This window comes from Anas acuta, chromosome 1 (genome assembly GCF_963932015.1).
Source record: "Anas acuta chromosome 1, bAnaAcu1.1, whole genome shotgun sequence".
NCBI classification, from domain to species: Eukaryota; Metazoa; Chordata; class Aves; order Anseriformes; family Anatidae; genus Anas; species Anas acuta.
In genome coordinates this window covers 27,287,092-27,301,869 of record NC_088979.1, presented here as the reverse complement: position 1 = coordinate 27,301,869, position 14,778 = coordinate 27,287,092, and positions in this window count along the sequence as shown.

Below are 14,778 nucleotides of genomic sequence, written 5' to 3'. Positions count from 1 at the left end.
CTACACCTATAACTACTCTTTTCAGGATGATCCTCTTGCATTCAGCAACCTATGCCCATGCTGTTACAGTTTCTTATCTTCCAGATAGAGACTGCATCTAAATTCCCTGTTGGGAATGGATCCTGCCTTATCCTAAGTCTCAAATCAGTCTATGGAGAAGGTTATTTGGCAGGGGCCCGAGCCAGGCCAGTGACTTCTAACAGCAAAGATGAATAAGTTCTGATGTTTGGGAGTACTCCCTCGCACTGTTTAATGTCTAGACATGGCCTCAGTGTCTAGTTTGGTTGACAGAAGCATTCTTTGTTTCCTGTGCTGTGGTTGTCTTAACATAGGGTTTGTTTTTTCATAACAGCTTGAAGTCTCCTTCTTGTCTATATTAAAAGACAAGGTCTGGCAGGATGTTTGGTGATTTAAATGTGGACCCTTGTTAGTGGAGATCTCTTTTGCTGTAAGGAACTGTAAGTCATGATGAAAGCAGGGTTGCATTTAAACTGGGCTCACCTGCCCCATGGGTGCACATGTAATTGGAAATGAAGGATGGCTGGCCTCAACAGATGGGACCACAGCAGCTGACTTCTTCCAGGAAGATCTATCAAAGACCTGTCAGTGGGCAAAATGGTAAGACATTGCCAGGAGTTATCCGACTCAGCTGTGCCTTCTCCAAACTAATTGTACTCCCTCTGCAGTCAATGCACCTCCAGGGGGTGGTTCGCCATCCTCCAAAAGGCGTCTAAAAGAGACAGAATGAGTTGCCCTCTGAAAATACCCATTTTTCTCCATCATCTGCAAAGAAAGCTTTAAAATGACATGCTTAAACTAGCCACTTAACTTCTGGAGTGCTAGCTTTAGGTGAGGCAGATCTCTCCCATCTGAACTGGATGAATACCAAAGAAAATATTTGCAAACAAAGATTTGCAAACTTGTATTGGCTTTCAGAACCTCTTTTATCTGGTTTCCATAAACAATATTTGTAGTAATATTTTATATGAGAATATTTTACAAGCAAATGCACTATTGTGGTGAAAATACTTGCATGATACTTGCCAAACTGCAGGTGAAAGCTTGGCAGCTGGGGAGGTTTGCAAGCTCTGTTGCTAGATATAAAAATTGGCTTCAGTTCTACCCCCTGAAGATCTCTGGAATTTTTACCATCCGAGTCAGGGAGGAGGAAAACCATTGTGTGTCTCTGAAGGCCAGTCTCTCTCTGCAACTTGCACGTAGTGAATTCTTAAGTCACTACCCACAGCGAACAGGCTGACATTTGCTTGTGGAAAATATTTGCTGGGTCATTACGGATAACACGCCATTTTCTAAAAATCTACGCCCTCTTTCTGATTGCTACTCAAGCAGAAAAGGCTAGCTTAGTTAGATATGTGCAAGTGGCTCACCTCACTTTTGTTCTTGCTAACCTTGATTCTGCCTGATTTAGTTACTAGGAAAAGATGACTACTTCATCTCTGAAGCCATCTGTCCTTACTCCTCCAGATAATATTTTTATTAACGCTCTTTATTTTATTCCATTTTATTGCATTTGATTTTATTGCATTTTATTGAATTTAAAATCTGTCAGAGTGATTGTTCTCTTTGTAAAATGGATCATTGCATTTTCAAAATTTAATACCTGCACCGTCCACACACAGTCTGGAATTAAAAGCAGCTTTCTGTAATCTGTGCTAGTAGATATAATTTTCATGATTTCTGAATGGATGATGGTGTTGAAATAAACTAGGAAACGTAATTGCTTCCAATACCACTACCATTGCATATGTACTTTGCTGAAACTAGTTAGTGTTAATATCTATCTGTTTTCATTATGCCCTTATTGCATTGATGAAAATAGCTCAACTCATAAATGACATTACAACCATCAGTGTTAGAATCAGTTTAGAGAAGGGATTTAATTTCCCTGGTGGAAAAAAAAAAAAAAAAAAGGAAAAAGAAAAAACACGATAGTCTCTGAACTTCTGAATGCTTTTAAGCTGCTGTTGAGAAAGCGAATACCAAATCCATACATAATCCTGCTCTGAGTTGTCAAAGCTTCCCTTCTTTCTCCTTCCTTTCTGTGACCAATCTTGCTTTCTTTTGGGGCACGTTATACTCTTTTCAGCTAAGATCTTGTAAGCTTTTATGGAAATTTTCTTAGGTATGTTTTCTTGGAGTGGTGAATTTTATCCTGGTGAAACATAATGTCAAAAAAGCTTTTTACCAATACCTGAAAATATGTATTATTATTTTATAAGATCTGATGAGATGCTGGTCTTGTGTCCTGTTCATTCTTAAGCTGTCCATGCTGAGAGCTGTCCTGGTTAATTTGGGGGTTGGATCTGTTACTTCTTTCAGGATTTATATCTTCAAAACACATTTCATCAAAAAGATTTCCACTGTTTTCTAGCAAATTAAAATTGTGTTAAATTATTCAGCCGCAAATTTCTTCATCAAAGTCTGTCTGGGGTCCTTCCTCTCTTCCCTATCCCTTCCAAATCCATCTCCTTGTCATCCCTGCTTCCTCTTTTCCTCAAGGCTCCATCAACCAGGTGCATGCCAAAGGCTTGTTCTATGGAGCTACACACTTGGTGTTCAAACTGCCGTGGCAGTACTTCTCAAACCGTGGGAGGAGAAAGCAAGTGGTTGAGCGTATCTCATGGATTAAAAAGAATATCTCTGAGAGCTGTTGACAGAGGACATTGTAGTCTTCCAGCAACTAATCTGCAGTTGAGACAGATAAAAAGACATAAGAGCTTCATGCTTTTATTTTTTGCCAAGTGTTTCCTTTTACTTAATATGCATCATTGCTACTTTGGGGGAAAAAAAAAAAAGCAAACATCAACAAGCAAGACTCAGAATAGCAATTTCACAATATTTAAGGCTTTAGTGGCAATCCTTGCTTAGGCAGTTCCCTCCCAGCCACTCCTTCTCTCATCAAAGTTTGCCTCCCTTTTTGTCATTTTCATCTATAAAAGAAAGAAAAAGAAAAAAAAAAAAAAAGAAAAAAAAGTCAAAGAGATCATAGTTTAACCTGGATTATGTCATTCATCCAGGGCATCACATCGCTTTACAAACAGTTGTGTTGGCACAACCGAGAGGTCAGAGAACTGAGTTGCAAAGGCAGGAGAAGGGAGAGGGGAATTTCTTAAGCGGATACTGCCGCCAAAACCAAATTATTGTGAAACTGCGCTGTCACATTCCAAAAAAACACTTTCTCCTAAACCTTATGAGACTATAGCAAATGGTGAATATTGGTGGAGAAGACCCCTTTGGACCAGGCTGAATGTTGTTTAAAGCCTGCTGGTAGCTGCAAAGTGGACCAGGATTGTGAACACCTCTCACAAGCCTCGGCCGTTGGTGGTCATTCAGTGCTGAATAAGACAACATGAATCCTGACCCCTTCAGAGCAAAACCATGGCTCACACAGCCCAGTTCAACTCTTACAAAACTGAAAAGAGTGAATTATATTCTTGAATACACACACGACCACCCAAGTGAGGTATTCCCACTGGTTTGAGCTGTGCAAATGAGGCCAACATCTGACCATAACAGCGTAAGAACTGCCAGCATATCCAATTAGCAGGATAAAAGTAAGTGCCCTCCTGGCTTACTAATTATTTTCAGAATACACAGTGTGATGGAAACCCTTCCAAAAATCAAATCTGTCTTACAGCAGTTTGACTTACAGGCGGTGCAGAATGGAGCGTTTCTAAGTGCATTGCAATTAATTATGCTTTCAAATGCACTGACTAAATTCAGCTTTGCAATTAGATAAATAATAACTGAGAGGAAAGGTTGTATTTTGGAGTTACATGTCGCAGTAGATGAATACGCCTTTTGCCCCAGCTGTTTGTGCCTGTGTCATGGCAGACGTCTTGCTGTGAAGCCCTGTCTGTTGCAGATGAAATGCCTGTACAAAAGCAGCTTCCACGTCCATTTAAATGTGCAAGAGCCATACTCATGCAGTCAGCACAAGATCCTCTTTTAATTTCTTTGCATATCTGCCTCGAATATCAAAGAGGATGACATTTCATCAAAACTACGACCAAACTGGTAACATCAAAGAGCCTGACTTGGCAGCCTCCACCTTTTTTCAGGCAATATTGACTCAGGTAGTGGATGTCACTGATTTCAGTCCAGGTGTGCCAAAGTGACAAATTGGAATCCACATGCCAGAGCCCTCCATGCTGAGCAAATGGGTAAAGGTGACTGACACACACACAAAACATTGCTTTTTCTTTTTCTGCCTTCAAATTACCCGTCCACTAATTGTGCAATTCTTAAATACAGCCAATATTAAAAAATGTCCCACAGCTGTTCAACAAGCAGCTTTGAAAATACAAATTGAAATTATTGGTTTAGCTCACAAGGATCTGAGCACTCATGGTAGGAGTGTATCCTTGGCTAAAGGGGAAACCACAGTGATGGGAAACAATGTCCCTATCGCTGGAACTTTCGTTTGTGGATTCCCACAGGAATGATTCCTTTTCTTACCTCTTTTTAATACTCGTGACCACCCATAAGGTGAAGTGCTTCACTAATATTAATTGAAGTGCTGGAAGCAGGGGGCTGAAACATGTATTAGTTGCATTTACGGCCACCCTGGTAACCTTGTGCCTTCAAAGGGCTCAGCTGCAAGTGAAAACCAGGTGGCAGAAGGTGAACTTGAGCAAGTGAGTGTTGGTGAGCAAAGGGAACGTGTTTCATAGCCTTGGTGAAGGTTTGGCTGGAGGAAGGACATGCTGGGGACTGTTGATCAGCTCTGCCTATATTTAAAGGATGTACTTGAATTCCTGACTTCACGAACCAGCATCAGTGAGTAACACTTCCCATGAGCTGGCTGAGAGCCCGCATCCCACCCTTGTCAATAATAAACTCACTTCAACTATTCATGGTTTTTCTATGTCTTGGATGGACTGCAGTAATTCAGATGGGCTGCGGATGAAGCCCTCTGAACCTAGCCCTGTGTCAAACATAGCAGTGGGACTCTGCACAGGCAGCTCAGGCTTTGCAGAGCCCTTCAGATCTGCTCTCCATTTTCTCCACTGGCTTTGCATAGATCATTAAATCAAGCTCAAAGTCTCCTACTGTGGCCCAGAAAGGTACGGAGATCTACTGACTACTACAGAAAGCCCAGTTCCCACTGACTCCAAGCATGGGATTAATCACGCCTCCTTTTAGTTGCCAAGCAGATGGGCATCTTGTTTAATCCAATTCTCCATAGTCAATACGTAGAGGAAGAGACATCTCCTTTAATCCAATTCTCCATAGTCAATAGGTAGAGGAAGAGACATCTCCTCTCTCTTTGGGATAGGGTAAATTGTTCCCTAAAGAAACCTGTCTTTCTCCATGGACAGTTGGAAAAGCTTAGATCCTGAGTTCAGGTGAAGCACCACACTTTCAGATAGATCAAATGAGGTGAGAGGACTGCGTCCCAGCTGAAGTATGGTTGAAGTGCCTAAACTTGCTCTTTCTGGACACGTTCCTTGGTGCCTCTGGAAGGCTGTTTGAATTGCTGAAGTTCCCAGATGGTCAACCTCGTCACAGGTTTCACTGCTGGAATAATAAAATACCTGGCCATTCAAACAAGCTTCAGCATGTTATCTGAGCATCTAGAACTAACTGCTCTGGGAATTAGGGCATGTCACAAATCACACCTCCTTCTCCTCCAGGTAGAAGCACCATTTCTTTGCTTGGTCATTTCTTTGGTGATCCCTTTCACAAATGCACAACATATCAACAAAAAAACAACCATGTTACCAGTACTAGATGCTCTGCTGCATGCATTTCACCTGAAGAACAGATGAAAGAGAAAACACCTCAGGACTAGTAATAACAACACTGCTGAAGGTCTGATGGGGAGGTACATATGTGCAGTGGAAGAACTCATAAAAATGGAAGAGGTACTGAAGAAGGAAAGGTGCTCGACATCTTTCCATGAAGTATGAACTGGCCTGGAATATACTTGAATTTCCATGAGTAATTTCAGAGATTGGTTTTCACTACTTGCATGACTGGCAGCTGTCTCAAGATCTTACACTTGCAGCAGTTCTGACTTAAATGGGTAACTCTTAAGTCTTTTCCTGAATATTACACTTTTATTTTGAAGCTTAATGGAAGTCTAATTCCATATCTGTGGAACACATTTCCAGGATGAAAAATGTGGAAATGCATGAAAAAAAAAAGCCGCCTTTGAGGTAGACTTCTTTTCTATTGCAAAGCAACACAAATGTTTCTAATACTATGATGAGCAGAAAGCTCTGGCTGCTTAACTGCTGCTGAGCACTTCACTTTAAAAATGCACAGATTTGGACCATTTCCCAGATGTCGCATTGTCACTTCTGAATGACACATTGGAAGAGGAAGTCGAATGAGGAAGCGGGTTGAGGAGCAGAGTGTGCAGTGGGTCCCTCTTGCGTGTGGGGGCCCGCCAGGAACCTGGCAGCTGGCTGGGGGTGGGAGTGGGGGGCTGCAGTCAGCATGTTGATTTTAGATGCCTAACTTAGATGCCTTCTTCTCTCCGTTGCCTTTATAAGGAATATAGTCTGGCAGCCACGGAGCGTGGGGAGCCCGAATTACCCATCACTGTCTTACTAGTTGTCATGGCAACTCAGGCAGGCACCTAGAGGAGATGGTCTGAACGTGGTCCCAGCCGACTTGCGAATAGATGCCGCAGCGTGTGTGCAAGGGAGGCAGCTGTACATGTCCCAGCTCACAGCTGACACTCCTGTACACTAGTGACTGGAAGGAGATGAGGCTTGAGGCTGCCCTTTGAGAGCCGCAGCAACAAATCCTTGTCTCTCCACATGGTTTTGCTCAGCATTTTGGGCAAACTTGGTCATTGAGGATACCTGGTGCAGCAGGAGGCAAACTCCATACAGGGTAGTGCTTCTGGAGCTGCATCACTGGTGGGAGGGAAATGAAACTACTTTATTCATGGGACACACTCCTACCTTGGGAGATACCCTTGTGAAGCTGGCACTGCATCCCACGCCTTCCTTTGTAAATTACAAGATAGGCTTTGAGCTCCTTAGGGAATTGATCAGTTAATTAATCAGTTTATCTGCCTCTGCCCTACATTTATATTTAAATCTTTGTGGAAATTCCATTCAAATCTCTTAAGCTTTGCTAAAAAAAATAAATAAATATCAGTAAGCAGAAGAATGAGTACCCTGCAAATTACTTCTCCCATGAATCAGATCCATTTCAGTTATTGAACCATTTGTGTTATTTGGAGATGCTCTTGCACCTGCAGAGGCTAAGTTCACTCTAGATTATTGGAAGAATTGTGCAAGTGATGGAATTGGGCAATTTCATAGTGATGCAAACTTTGTAGTTTTCTACGAAGTCAATAGCAAAGAGTTGCAGGCATTCAGAATTAATTTCAATAATGAGCTGGGATTTCAAACCTAAATATTCAGTTTCTAGCTGCATTGCAAATTCATCCCCAGAATCTACTCGGTATTACTCATCACCTTTTGCAGCCTTTAACAATAGTAATAGATTTCTTTTTAATATGCACAAAATAGCAATACAAATAGATTTTAAGCACTGCTAGCAATGTGCTTGAGATCAGCTATGATCCTGATATCTAGAAACTGCTAAAAGCCAAGATTTTTGTTTTGTTCAATTGTATATTCAGGGAAGAGCCATGAAATTCAGAAGAGAGGCTCAGGTCATGGTAGGGATGTTGAGATGGGTGTTGAGGTTTCAGGTGTGCTTGTGTCTCCTGAGTAGCCTGCATAGCTCTAATGGGGGCTGTAGATTTTTCCTTTCTGCTTGCTTTGGAGCTGTTTTCTCACCTGTATTAGAACTACATCCATCTGAACCAAAAATCTAGTGTCAGTTACAAAGTTTGAATTGCAATTAATCAGTGTTTCAGAATAGTTTTTCATTTATTAATGTTCAGATCATTGTTTCCAAAGCCCTACAACACTGTGCAGATCCAGTTGAGATATTACTGTAGAACGAGATGTGATTGTTCAATGACACTTGCAACAAATGTCGTCTCTCAAGACAGGAAACAGGGAATAAAATTTTCAGGCTAGTACATGTAAAACTCTATAAGCCTGTGAGAGATTTTTGTCTCTTTCTTGTGTATAGATTACCAGGTTTGATGTTAACTATTTGGCTCATTAATAACTGATTTACATTTCCCAGACAGCAAATTGCTATCTGACACAAATTTATAAAAGGGCTTCATATTATGAAATTCCTGGGTACAGTGATTCCTTTGTGATTTTAGCTTAAGGAGTTTGTGATTAAAATTTTACTGTAATCATTGCAGTCTCCTGGGTTGCTTAAGGAAAAGCAATTCTTATTTCCTGCGTCTTAGAGCTCATCACAGTGATTTATTTTAAATGCCATTGGTGAGGTTCTCTCTACTTTGAAAATTAGATAAAATAAAAGTCCCTCAAAACAACTGGAGAAGCTAAAGGATTCAGTCTCAGCTGAGACATGAGGACTAACCTGTTACATGTTTCATGTTAGCTCTGTGAGCCAAATTGTCAGATCAGGCTCTGCAGTACACTGTAAAACCAAGAATAGGAGGGGTAAAAAAAAAGGAAAGTATAAAGCTCCATTCTGCCCCCTTAAAAGCAATATTTGGTGGATACTGGCCAGCTCACCTGATTAAACCAGATCTTGGTTTGCTGCTTACATCCTTAGCAGCTGCTAGCTCAGAACAGGGTTTAGCCAGTAGCTGAAGCTAATGGATGACCTTGCTGTGCTGCCTTTCTCCCAGCCCTTGCTCTCCACATGGGTTAAGAGGGAGGTGGTATGGGAGTTGTCACTGGAGGTGATGCTTCCCATGGGAAATTCACCAGCAGGCAGATCTTAAGATCTAGCTTGCATTACTGAAGCCATCCCAGCTCTCCAATTGGGACTAATGACCAATTTAAGAAACCAAGTGTTATTGCTTCATTTATGATGCCTTTGTTCTACTCATCCATGGTTCTTTGTGAGTTCTGTCGTGACTGGCTCAAATGTGTCCTTTCTGGGAAACTGTAGGAGGATTTTCTGTCCACAGCTTATTCTCTGTAGGTACATGACATTCAAATCAAAATGCTTGGGACTGCTCTCCTAAAGCCATGCTGTCCAGCTCATTGAGGGAATAGTTGAATGTAGGTATTAAAATACTTTTTTTTTTTTTTTTTCCAGTGCACATTCAGTGTTATTATTAGCTATGGCAGCACCTACAAGTGTTGGTCAGGATTGTTGCTTGCAAAACCAGCGTTACATTAATATGTGAATATATATATACCTGCAAGCAGATCAGATTCCTATTGCACTGTCTGGTTTGGTGTGTGCTAGAAACCAAACAGGACAAGGGAACCAGCTTGAGGATTGTTTCATGAATGTCCATACTGCTGAATGATTGGCATGTTCCCTGGCACAGGTTTGGCTGGAGCTCACTGGTGCGCTCAGTGCCAATGCCTTGGCATGATTTGTGGGACAGTGAGCCCTTGGGAAAAGGGTGTTCAGCTTTGTGAATGCAAGCTTTGCTTTTTTGTTTGCATTTAGAGCCAGAGACAAACCCTGGTCCTGTGTCTTTGCTAGTATAGATGTGGTCTTTGAGTCCAAGTCCTTCAGGATGATTTTAAACCTGCATTTAGACAACTAGGGCCCCTGTGGAGGTCCTGCTACTTCTGTTGCATAACTACCTCAAATTTTATAAGAACTGTTCTCATAGGAAATGTCTTGCCTTTTATTTCTCTTTTCTCAAACCAAAAATACTTGTCATGTTTCATTGGAAAATACTTTTTCCCAAAATTCAAAATCCCTGGTTTCCATTCATTTTCCCTCTCCTTTCTGCAGTGGCAGATGGCAACAGGAGATAGGGATTTGGTGGCAAACAGTAGGAGACGTATACACAAAAGCTTTCCAGGTTTCACCTGCCAGAAGCTGTGTCCCCCTCATTGCAGTCCTGTTAAGTAATTCTCCAAGTAGCAACTATTGTAGGATTATCTTGCAGAGTTACTGTGTGCTCTTGAGGAAATTCAAGAGAAATGATGTTCAGGTGCAGAAGTAACTGGGATCCTAACATGCATGTGGGAGAGACTGACTTGCCCCATTGTCTTGTCATGTGAACTGCAGCAAGGTGGAGCAAAGGATACAGCTAAGCTGCCCTGATTGTTATCAGCTGAGAGTCAAATACCAAAAGCACCATTTCCCAAGGCTCACATACTTTTTTTTTTTTCTACTGTAAATATTAAAAAAAAGTCTTGAGAAAGCAATTGGATGGAAAATGAAATGTCTTTATGTTGCCACTTACACATGCAAATGTTGTTGTTTGCATCAAAGGTGACTTTTTAGCAAGGTGGTTAAGATATCTTAATGAACTAAAATGGAAAAATAGTAGTTTTTAGTTTGTAAGCTGGTGGCATCTTCACTGCAAAATGGTACCACATTTTATCTATTAATCATGTTTGAATATCCTGAACATGGTTCCAGTCAAGTTTCAAGTACGCTGAAATTGAGCCAAGAACATAATTTTCAAGTTGCATTATTGTGGTCATGTCACTTTCCAAAGTATCACTAAATTGTTCCTTCATTTTGTCCTTTGCCAAAGAGGTAGGAGACTGTGTTGCTCTCTGGAAAAATGCCTGCCTAGAAGTAGAGGTCCAGATCTTTAACAAGGGCAAATTGGCAAAACCCCACTGATTGTAATGGAGCAATGCCGATTTTTGTCAGTTCGGGATCTGGCCCATCAGATTTTCAACTGTTATCACCACAGGCAGAATTCAAATTGACACAGCGTGGGCTAACATGATTGAATGCAGAGCAGGCTGCCTGGTTTCCTAAATTATTTTAATAACAGAAAGAATGTAGCTGGAATGCCAGGCTAAGATCTCTACCTGGATAAGGGCCCAGATTTTATTTAATCTCTAAAAGTCTCTCTCTCTGCTATTTTTTTTTTTTTTTTAATAAATAAGCCTGTTGCAAAGTCATTACTTTTTCATTATGGAGATTGTCATGACAAGGTCCCCAGGAAGAAAAGTCTCAGATTCCGTTCAATGCTGCATAATCCCACAGCTTCAGGTAGAAAGAATAGGTCTTGTAGAATAAGTGAACAATGGAAACAGAGAAGGAGCCTGCCTCCCTTCAAAACCTGTATTAGATCAGCTACTAAATCCAGCTCTCATACATACCCAGACCAGGTATTACATTTCTAGGGACCTTGGTGGGTCACCAGTGCTGTGAACCATCCGAAGACATGTGGGATCCTGGTGTCCACTCTCTGGCCATGTCCACGTGGGCATGTTTCCATTCCAGTTGCCTGTGGGATCTGAGCCACAGTGCTGCTGAGAACCAGCCTTGGGAGCCCACATCCAGCATGATGTGGATGGTGAAAGGAGGGTGGGATGTCCTCAGAAATGGGTGGGTAAGAGGTGGACAGCTGGAATATGTGCCATCTCCGCTGACTGACCATGAGTCTGTAGGAACAGTGATAATCTGCACATAAATAAATGTGCCCATCAGAGGAGCCAAATTAAAAACAAAACCATAACCATTTGATTTCTCCCCTTAGGAGAAAAAAAAAAAAAAAGAGTCGTGTTTTTTCTCACATGAAAGAATTTAAACATTTTACTTTCATCTGCCCTTGTTGTGCCTTAACAAAGCTAGCCGATCGCTCGATATCTTGGCTCTGATTTTGGGGACTATTTTTTATTCCTCTAAGAGATTCAGAGGGTGGTAAAAAGCTTCATTGTAATTCAGTAATTAGTATGTCTCCTTCTCTTGACCAGGAATGCAAGGGTATCCTTTTCTGTGAATGTCATTTTCTCTCTGGGCTCTTGTGCTTTAATTTCTTAGATGTGAAAACAGGAACAGAAGATGAATTAGGTATTGAAATGAGAGGACATGAATATGACTCTGTTCTCCTACAGAACTTTTTCTTTTAAAGAGAATAAACTTTTATAGTTAAGCAAAACAGAATAAAGGGCTTTATAAATCAATTGTAATGAACCAAATGTTTTCATCCTTCTAGAACTTTATTCAGGAGAACAAACTTGGTTTAAAGAAAATCTGAAGCTTTAGAGCACTTAGTTCCTGCATATTTTCTCTTCTCCCACCTACCATCTCGGCAATCTGGCTTTATTTCTCAAGTTATTCATCTGGGTTCTGTGGTTTAGGTGGATAAATATTGTATCCACCAAATAAAATGTTTATGCCTAATACAGGAGTGCTTAATAAGTTAGTGATGCACAAGTATTAAACTAGAAAGGCAATGTTTGGTGCCTGGATGAAGAGGTCCTGGGTGAGATGAGCTTGTCTACCTCTGCTTTCAGATGCACAGGAATTAGTTTGAAAGAAATGAAATATAATGAAAAAAACAGGACACTCTAGTTGGTGAAGGAGGGGACTCAAACATTGCTAAGAGTTGTTTTCTTGGCTGTACGTATTTTTTTTCCTTAAAGGCACATTTGCATTCTGCCTTTCCCAGTTTCACGGGGGTTCTGTCTCATCCAAGCTCCACCAGTGTATTGCCTTTCACCACCTGCCCGATGATGGCTGAGCTGTTGTGAGGTTGAAAGCCCCAGTGCTAAAACACTGTGGACAGTGTGTGAGAGGGACATGTGCCTCTCTCAGCACTGCCCGTCTCTCCTCTGCCCCGTCCCTGGCCTCCCTAATACTGCAGTGCAGATGGGAAGACTTCACCTTGCTTTAAAAGTAGGCTTCAGGATTTTTAAGGGATTGCTTCATGTCTAAATAATTCTCCACATCCCTGAATCATGCTGAATCCTCACAGGAGATGATTGTCTTGCTGGTTGCAGAAGAGATCTCTTTGTGAAGGAGTTGGGCTATTCTCGGGGGTACCCCAAGGATGTGGAACTCAGCCCAGAACAACCGCAAATGTCGCTGCTTTCCGGCACGTACAAGTGATGCCTTTGCCCTCCCATCCTCCAGGACCAACAGGGGCCTGCATTTTTTATTCCAAGGACTGGGCTGGGACCTGACAGACCCTTGTCACTTCTCTGTGTCTCTTCTCTGTGCTTGCATCTGGGACAAAGACCTGAGCAGACAACGGGAAAAGGCACCATCGCCGCTTCGCCGGGCTGCGAGTCTCTTGGACGTTTCTGAGCATGCCAGATGCCTGGGTGCCAAGAGCTCTGCTACTCATCCCAAGTCCTTGTCCTGATCATCCGAGGGCTTCCTGTGACGTCTTCCTTGGTAGTCAGAGCAGGGAGTATTCACAGCAATGCTGCTCAGTAAACACTCGTTTCATGGAAAAAAACAGAGGCTTTTTCTTTTGTTGGAAATTTTTCATGAATTATTTTTGTTTAGGAAAACATGATATCATTCTGATGGTAAGAAAACAAACCAGCAGGCCAGCTTTCTGTTACTCCTAAAATATCACCTCCTATTTTTCATTTAGGAATATAAAAGAAGAAAGTGGAGAAATGAAATAACCAAGACCAAACCTTATGTCTGCTTCTTAGCTTTTGCTTCTTTTTCTGCCTTTGGCCAATGCTTTAAAAAAAGTAAAAGTGAGGAAGAGAGTGTGAAAAGAGTATTTTTTCCCCTTGCAATTTGAAAATGTAAAAGTTGAAAAACAGTGGATTGCTTTTCATTGTAAAGTTATTTTTTTGGGGGTAGAAAATTTCTTTTAAATCAAACCCCTATTTTTCGGTGAAGACGTTTGAACCAGTTTGGCTCACCACATTTCATGGCTCTGCCTCCTCAGACCACAAATTATAGATGTCATAACAAATGTCAAAAATACAGCAGGACATAATAAATTATATATGCACAGACAAAAGTGCACTCAGTCATATATACACACACATGCATGTGTGTATATATATATATGTATATATATAGTCATCTGTCTGTGTATAAATGCATGCTTGTGTGCACAGATGTGAAGTAGACCTGAGGTAGACTTGCAAGCCAAGGAAGTCCCTGAGAGGTCCTGCTTCAGGAGCGTCTCCTTTGTCTGTTAGGAAGATCCCTTTCTGTACAATATTAATCTGTGCTCTCCTCTGTTTTTACAGGTTCTATCAAATTCTCTGATTGAAATAAAGTCTATCCAGCAGCACACATTGAGGATGCGTTTCAACCAGTTGCTGGGTTCATCTATAGACTATATGAGGAAAGCCCAAAAGCTTTGCTTGTGTCATGAAAGAGTGGCAATACCACCTAGACATCACATCTAAGGTGCAATATAAAAATTCATTCCTTAGAAGAGAGCCTTTCAGATCGGAGTGGGAACACTTCACACCTGCCAGTGCATTTCATTAGGCCACGTGGTGACCATATGAAGAAGGGAGGATACGTGAGATCCAAGTTCCTCCCCTTACACTTCCTCCACGGGGCAGCCAAGGCACGTCTTGTGCCCTTCTCATCTTCCAGGCTGGCTCCCAAGGCCTGGGTGGACCAAGGCAGCTCAAGGCACGTGCATTGCAGAGCATGATGTAGAAATCTTTGGCTGAACACCGAGTGACCTGGTGTGTCCTCCCAGCATGACTCTAGGCAAACGGGTCTCTTGGCAGGGCTTTTTCCCTCTGGTGCAACTTTGAGCTGATGTGTTTACACTGCCTCCAATTTCACTGCCACCTCCGTGGCAGTTCTGGGATGTCTGCTCTGCACAGCACTGTGTCTTCAAGCCTGTCCTGCTGCTCTGAAGCCACTGTTTCAGCTGGGCCTAGTTATAATCTTAGTTATAACAGATATAATCCCAAAGCACTGGTGAAAAGCAATCTCTGAAGACAGCTCATGCACCTTCTTTTATCACTGTAGGGATGTCTGGGTCCTAAGGTAATGGCTTCCTACTTGGCTTTCAAAGAGAGA